Here is a 7,704-nt window from a genome sequence, read left to right on the forward strand (position 1 = left end):
GAGCTTAATGAATCAATAAAGAGAAGAGTTTTTATGAAGAAATAGAAGGAACCCTATAAAACCTTATACATGCCAATGGTAATGCACAATGCAAATCAAGAGATAATGCAATCAAATAGGGTTTTTGTAGTCACAAAAGGAAAAACATCTTCAATAGTGTAGGTAAAATATAGTTGCACAATCAAAGGCAAGTGAGAAAGTTCAAGGCAAGAGTAAGGGCAACTTAGTTGCAAGTATGAAGTCACAACTAGAAAACATGCGTCAGTCACTCCATGAAGAGTGAATAAGGAAGAAATGCTAAATAAGGTACAAAGTTAGCTCACAAGAATAGATAAAATTACATGAAGGACATTATTTATAAATAAAACTCATCATTTGACATGATGCAACAATGGCCATGTATGACAATATGCACAAGTATTTATTTTGAAAATAGCAAGGATGGTATAACATTATTCTTCTCTAAAATGTGATAGTGATTTCGTGATAGTAAGGAGTCTATGGAAATAAAAGAAGATAAAGCCCTCAAATCATAGTCATCAAGAGGAGCCTCAACCAATTCAAATTCCCCCTCTTGAGATGAGCAGTGATATAGATCATGATGGTTAAAAAATAGTGGTAGGTCGTTTCATAATCTAAAGGAATTATTTCCTCATGAAGAAAAATACTTAATATGACACTCTAATCCATGGTAAAGGTGGGTAATGAGAATAATATGCAACAAAGGAGAATTCATCCACAACCAAAGATATTGTTGCAAGTGTGATCAAAGCCACAAATATATTGAGAAGGTCACTATGGTGGGATGCATTTATACTATTGGAAGTATGTGTTGATATGTTGTTGTGGTTTTCATTTATGTCAAACTTGTTGTTCCAGAATGTCTGTGGTACAACATTGTCTTGTTGTGTTATTGGTGTAGTTGATCTATTGGTTGTTTTGGAAGTGCTTGGGTCTGGAATCTGCTGCCGATGTTGAGTATTATTATTATATTCATTAGATATAGTTTTGGTATCATGGTTATGATGATTTTGTGGTCCAAAAAAATCCTTGTATTCTTCGAGTGTTGTGGCATTGATTGTTGTTGGTTATCAGATTCTATGTTTGACCTATCCTTAGGTCCAGATATGATTTGTGGAAGCATGGTTGATATGCTATGGGTCTCACCATAGCGTGTGGAGATTCAAATTTGAGTTGTTTGCAGTAGAGAGTATGTGTTGATCCATATTTGCTTATATGGTTGCATAGCATGTGGATATGTTGTTCGTTATGTTATGGTGATAGTGGATTGGTGAATTAATCTTTGGAAGATGTGTTTTGGTCCTCTCTTTCTCCTGGAGTGGATCAATGTGTGTGTTTTTTATTTGGAAAGTATATTTTGATTTAGGTTGACTTGGTTTAAGATATGATGATCTATCTTGTATATAAGAATGAGTGTGATTGAGTTAAGTGTATGAGCATCAGATGTGAGTGAGATTAGATGTAGTGAATAGCAAAGATTAGAAGAAGAGTTGTGTTCGAATGATATGTAAGCTGTGTTGAGATTGTGATGTCAGAGAGTTGAGACAGAGTGTTGGCAGATGAGATCAGAGCTGTATGTGTTGATATTGGTCGCTTGATGCAGAGTTCAAGGAAAACTTCATGATTAGGAGATCATTCTTTTCATTTTTTTTTTGTATCTTACTGTAAGTGCAGTTAGCTTCAGGTTTTGCAAATCCTCTTGTATCTTGCCCCATGAGTAGTTAGCCTTGGTGTGCAAGTCTAGAGCAATCAACTCCCATTTGTAATCATTTCTCTTCATAGTGGATATATTCTTGTGGGTAGGTGCTCACTGTGGTTTTTCCTTGTTTGGGTTTTCCATGTATAAATCTTGGAATTCATGTGTTGGATGTGTGTTGAAGTTTAATTGTTTATCTGCTACATTTAATTTTTATTTTAGAATAATTCACCCCTATCCCCCCTTCTCAATCCTTCCTTGGGTTCAACAAATACAATAGAGTTACAACACGAAAACGTTGCAATCATGAAGCAATTGTAAAAGAACAATGAGATTCACTATATAAAGAGTATTACATTAAATGTAAGATGATTTACAACTTTAACATTATCAAGTTATAGAATAGTCGAGGGGGAAAAGGATAATGAGAAATGATAGTCAATACAAATGACAAAGAATACAAAAGGCAGATGTATGAAAAAAAGGACAACATTCATGCTCAATGACCTAGACCCATTTCATAGGTCTAGATGGAGGAAAATGTCAACTTAACCAAGCAAGAAATCTTGAATGGACTATTCAGGGGACATGAGAAGGTAAAAAGAAAAATTGATGAACCATTTATGCATTATATTATTAAGAAGAGGGGAGTGATATGAGAAAATACACTTGTAATAGTTGTCAAGGGAAAATATTTTATTAGGGTGATATATACCCAATTTGGGAAAGTCCCCATGAAGGTAAACAAATTGGAATTTATTAAGTCTATCTCTAAGGGAAGCATGCACATGTTCTTTTTTTGGATTTATTGACTTTGTATAATTTTAAGCTCTCCATGGATAGGCCTATGAATACAATGATGCCTTTTTTTGTCAACTTGAAGCTTATTATTGTCTTGAAAACTACCCTAGATTTCCAAGACCTAGAAAAATAATTTGAAACCACTATAGTTAAACCTTTTAAACCTTTAAAACCTTTTAAACCCATTTCCAAGACCTAGAAAACCCATTTGAAACTACTAAAGATTTCCAAGACTATAGTTTTTGTCAAATTGAGGCTAGAAAGAAATTTAGTTTTCCTTTGCATTAAATTTTCCAAACAATAGAATTCCTACTAATGTCATCACATGATGAAAGCTCAATTTAAAGTTAGTCACCACCCATACTGAGAAACCTAAGAAAAATATAATTTATTTCTTCTCTCCCTCTCTAAGTAAATGCTAGTGTGTTTGTATTATTTGATATGTGTTGGAGTGAAATTGAGTAAATGGGCTATGTGCATGTGGAAATTTCCTCCTCTAAAACAAATTGGTCCACACATATATACTTGAATATACACATATGCTTGCAAGCTATGAATGTCATACACTAAGGACTTTTCTTGTCAATTTTTAGGTAAGAGGACACAAAGATGTGAAGTGTGCACTACTTAAAATGCAATCAAATGATTTACACATTATGAATGCACATCTAATTTGTGACACTTGGCACATAAACTCAAATACTCTTTATATAAGATAGAGAAGAGAGAAATATAGAAGGATAAAGAGATCTAAAGAGGAAGAGAGAAATGAGTACAGAGAAAAGTAGTGTGAGATGTACAAAGAAAAGGAGCATTTTTTCAAGAAGCAGAAATTGAATTAAGATCTGGTGCATTCTTAGACATAGTAGAAGCTGTAACTTGCACATCTGGAATCTTAGGTTGATCTGGTATCTCAAGATGATCTGGTATCTCAGTTGGATATGTAGTTATGCTTTCATTTTCAAGATTACAGTGAAGCATAACCCCTCTTTTATGCTTTGACAAAGGCCTTGTTCTTTGAACTCTATTCTTTTTAAAAAATTTCATGGTGAAATATATGTAGTTTGCATGGAATTTATTGTATCTATGTTAAAAAAACTAGTTTCTATATGAAAAAATAGATATAAATAAATAAAACATGCATGTTAGTTAACTAGTAATAGAATATAATGCATGAACATAGAGTAACAAAATAGAATAATCTATATTTTTCTCAAAATATAATAACAAAATAACAAAGCTAGCTAAATCACAGGGAATGTGTCACAAAATAATATACTCATAAACAAAAAAATGGAATAAATATGTTAACTGAAGATATAATATTTGTATTGATACACACTTATATTTAGTGAGATAGTTTAATCTCAACTTTAGCTCAATTTTAACCTACAACATAGAAGCAGGCTTAGAAAAAACTTCCAATAAGATACTCATAAAATAAAAAATGGAATAGATCAGATGTAGAAATAACGTCTCTATTATCTATTCCTATTTGTACTGATACACACTTATATTCAAGAAGACAATTTAATCCCTAAAGTATCACTTAAGTGTTAGCATAATATGTGTTTCGTTCTCTAACTTCTTATGACTATTTTTCAATTGTATATACCTACTTGTATATTTTATTTATTCATGCATTCTTGGTGAATAATATCGTCAAGTTGTTTTTGTAATATATGCCTTTAATTTGGTATTATAATCTATCTTTCTATCATTACAGAACAAATAACAGAGCATGATATCATAATAGAATAGAATAAAATAAGAAAACATAACATCACAGTAAAATTAATAGAACATAATATCATAATAGAATAAAAGTATTGAAACTTATGCATCTGAAATGACAAGTATGGTTGAAGATAAGAGCTAGGCAAGTGCAAGGTAATGAGTCACAAATTCGCAGAAGTCCGCACATTGGAAAATGCGCTCTTATAAACGGGGGTCCGTTTTCAAAAAATGGGGGCACGTTTATGCTTCGGTCTCCCGAGCCGAAAGGTAATGGGGGCTTGAAGCAAAAATAAACGGGCCCCCATTTTGTTCTAAAATGGAGGCCCGTTTTTTAGAAATGGGGGCCCGTTTTTAAAAACGAGGGCCCATTTCTAAAAAATGGGGGCCCATTTTTTAAAAACGAGGGCCCGTTTCTATATCGCATTTTTCTTTTTTTTTTCCACAAGCCGCCCTTGTTTGAAAACGGGGGCCCGCTCTGTGGAAGTTGATTCCACAACCCGCCACTTGGCTCGGGATTAGGCCCGGGATAGGCCTGGGATGGCCACACCTGAGATATGGACTTGCAAATTCAAATCTCCATGAATGAAAGCACAAATATGAACTTCTAAAATAGTTTACGTGCCTCTAATCAAAGAATTTTTATACGAAATTAAAACTCATTTTAGATTATACTATCTAGATTCTAAATATGTAAATTTATTTAAAAATTGATTATTTTAACTATTTTTCATTTAATTTATACTAAATCGGGTCCATAAATTTGAAATATTAACTAATTTTGTTAATTTAATAACTTTTTTATTTTAATGAATTTTGGAAAAAAAATTATATGTCATCAATCTACACAAAATTATTTTGTATTTTTAAAAATCAAAAATAAAAAAATGTTTAGTTTACATCAAATTATGTGGGTCGTACATGTCAAATTTTTAAAAAGATAATTACGGCCATTAAAAAATTAATTTAAAAAAAAATATTAGAAAAAAAAATACAAAAAAAATATGTTCATCAATCTTCAGTGTGTTACAAACCATTTCCCAAAATGGTTTGAGAAAATATTTTTAATTGTGTGAAAAAGTGTGGGTTGTACACATGCATGGTATGGTCCTGAAACATGCATTTTTAAAACATAGTTTTCAGAACTCCATTCAAAAAGCTATTTTTTATTATGTGGGTATTAAAATAAATTACATATTTGGAAATTACATTCAGAGGGCTATCTTTTATATTCCTAACTTTTTCCAAGATTCAATCTCTAAGTATTTCAAAATTTAAGCTCAAATGAGATAAAATCTGAAAATCAGGGAAAACACTTCCACTTTTTGGCCAAAGAGTGGACTCATCTTCTTGCACTGACCCAGCTGGAGACTAAAACTACTCTACTAATATGTAATGGTTGATTGCAAATAACTTATATAGAATTGGAAGTAGTGTTAATAGATACGGTGAAAAAAAAACCACTTCCATCTTGCATTTTATAGCATTTTGAAGAATAATGTCTAAACTCCATGAGTTCTGTTCTCTAACTTCTTATGACTGTTTTTCAATTGTATATACCTTCTTGTATATTTTATTTATTGATGCATTCTCGGGGAATCAAATTATCAAGTTTTTTTCTATAATATATGCCTTTTAATTTGGTATAATCTATATTTTTATCAGAACATAGCAAAATAACATAACATAATATCAGAATAGAGCAGAATAAAATAACATAACATAATATCATAATAGAATTGATAGAACATAATATCATAACATAATATCAGAATAGAATTAACAGAACACAATATCATAATAGAATATAAAATTATTGAAACTTATGCACCTAAAATGACAATTATGGTTGAAGATAAGAGTGGTAGATTGAAACTACTCTACTAATACATAATGGTTGATTGCAAATAACTTATATAGAATTGGAAGAGTCTAAATAGATACAGTGAAAGAAAAAACCACTTCTATCTTGCATTTTAAACCATTTTGAAGAATAATGTCTAAACTCCATGATCCCTAGACATGGTTTTTCATTGGATGGATTGTGTTGCCATGGATCAAGTGTTTTGATAGGTATTTTGAGAACTTAATTTTATTGATTAGATTTTATTCCTTTTTATGAAGAATTTGCATTGAATTTGTCTGAATTTATGGTGAGTCTTACAATTTATCTATTTTTACAGGCATAGGTCAAATAAATCACATAAATGCACCGTAGGGAGCAAAACGAAATAGAAAGTTGGAAGAGAGTGTTGGCATTGGATTTGACAAATGCTCTAGTAGTTGTACATTTCTGGGCAATATTTTCAAAGAAATATTTGTATTAGATTTGACAATTTGTCTATAAGTTTGACAGACAGTCTAGAATTTGTACTTTTTGGGGGGGGGATGTTATGCAAAAAGAATTGTATTAGATTTGACAAATATCCAGTAGTTGTACACTGAGTTTGGACTTTTTGAAAATAAATATTGCTTAACTTGCACAAGTTGTAATATTTGTTAGTTACAAGTTAAATATTAAATTGTGACATTATGAATCTGAATTGGTCCATATTGGATGTCATTTTTATATCTTATATTTTTAAGTGTGATATGCAATGGATTTATATAATTTTCTCTCTTAATTATTTAGGGAGGATTCATTATTTTAAAATTGATACACTTATTGTAGATAACTAAGTTATATTAATGATAACAAAATATGTTACATAACATTTAATAATGTATATATAAATGATTATTTTACTTGAAGATTACTAGTTCTGAAGTGTTCAATTATTGATCCCATATATAACATATTTGATATTTTTCTTATTAATATATAAAATAAATATTTACAAAATATAATATATTTTTTTTCTACTATTAATATTAATATTAATAGTGACAATTGCTATAATGACTATTGAACACCATTCAACTTCTGACCCTCTCCCCGAGCGTTAAAAACAATCTTATTCACACGTCTCATCTGCTATCACTCATTTCCTCTCCTGCTGTCACGCAAAGTAACTAACAGTGAGCAAAAGAGATGGCAATATTTCATAAGCATATTCATGTCGGAGAAGCAATTGCGTTGAAAACGACCGCCATTCATTTACTCGACCACTTACATCCTGCTATTCCAAATAATCATTCACGCGTTCAACTCCTCCGCTCTATCTAAAATGATTATTGTGCGAAGTATCTCGTTACTTCCACAGATTAACTTCATCCATATCTCCTGCTGCCACGTAACTTTTCTACGGCTCGATTGTATTTTTTATTATTTTAAAAGTTTACTAGGCAGACACGTGTCTTCGTAGAGCTCTTAGAGAAGTGATAGGTTTATCCATATCTCTGCATCACACCGTTTTCTTTCTAAATTTAGAGCGGAGAATTCGTTTTGGTTGTCAATCTAATTGATCTATTTACTAATCCGTGTCTGTAAGACGAGACTCTTTACATCTTTT

This window comes from Cryptomeria japonica, chromosome 5 (genome assembly GCF_030272615.1).
Source record: "Cryptomeria japonica chromosome 5, Sugi_1.0, whole genome shotgun sequence".
Taxonomy (NCBI): domain Eukaryota; kingdom Viridiplantae; phylum Streptophyta; class Pinopsida; order Cupressales; family Cupressaceae; genus Cryptomeria; species Cryptomeria japonica.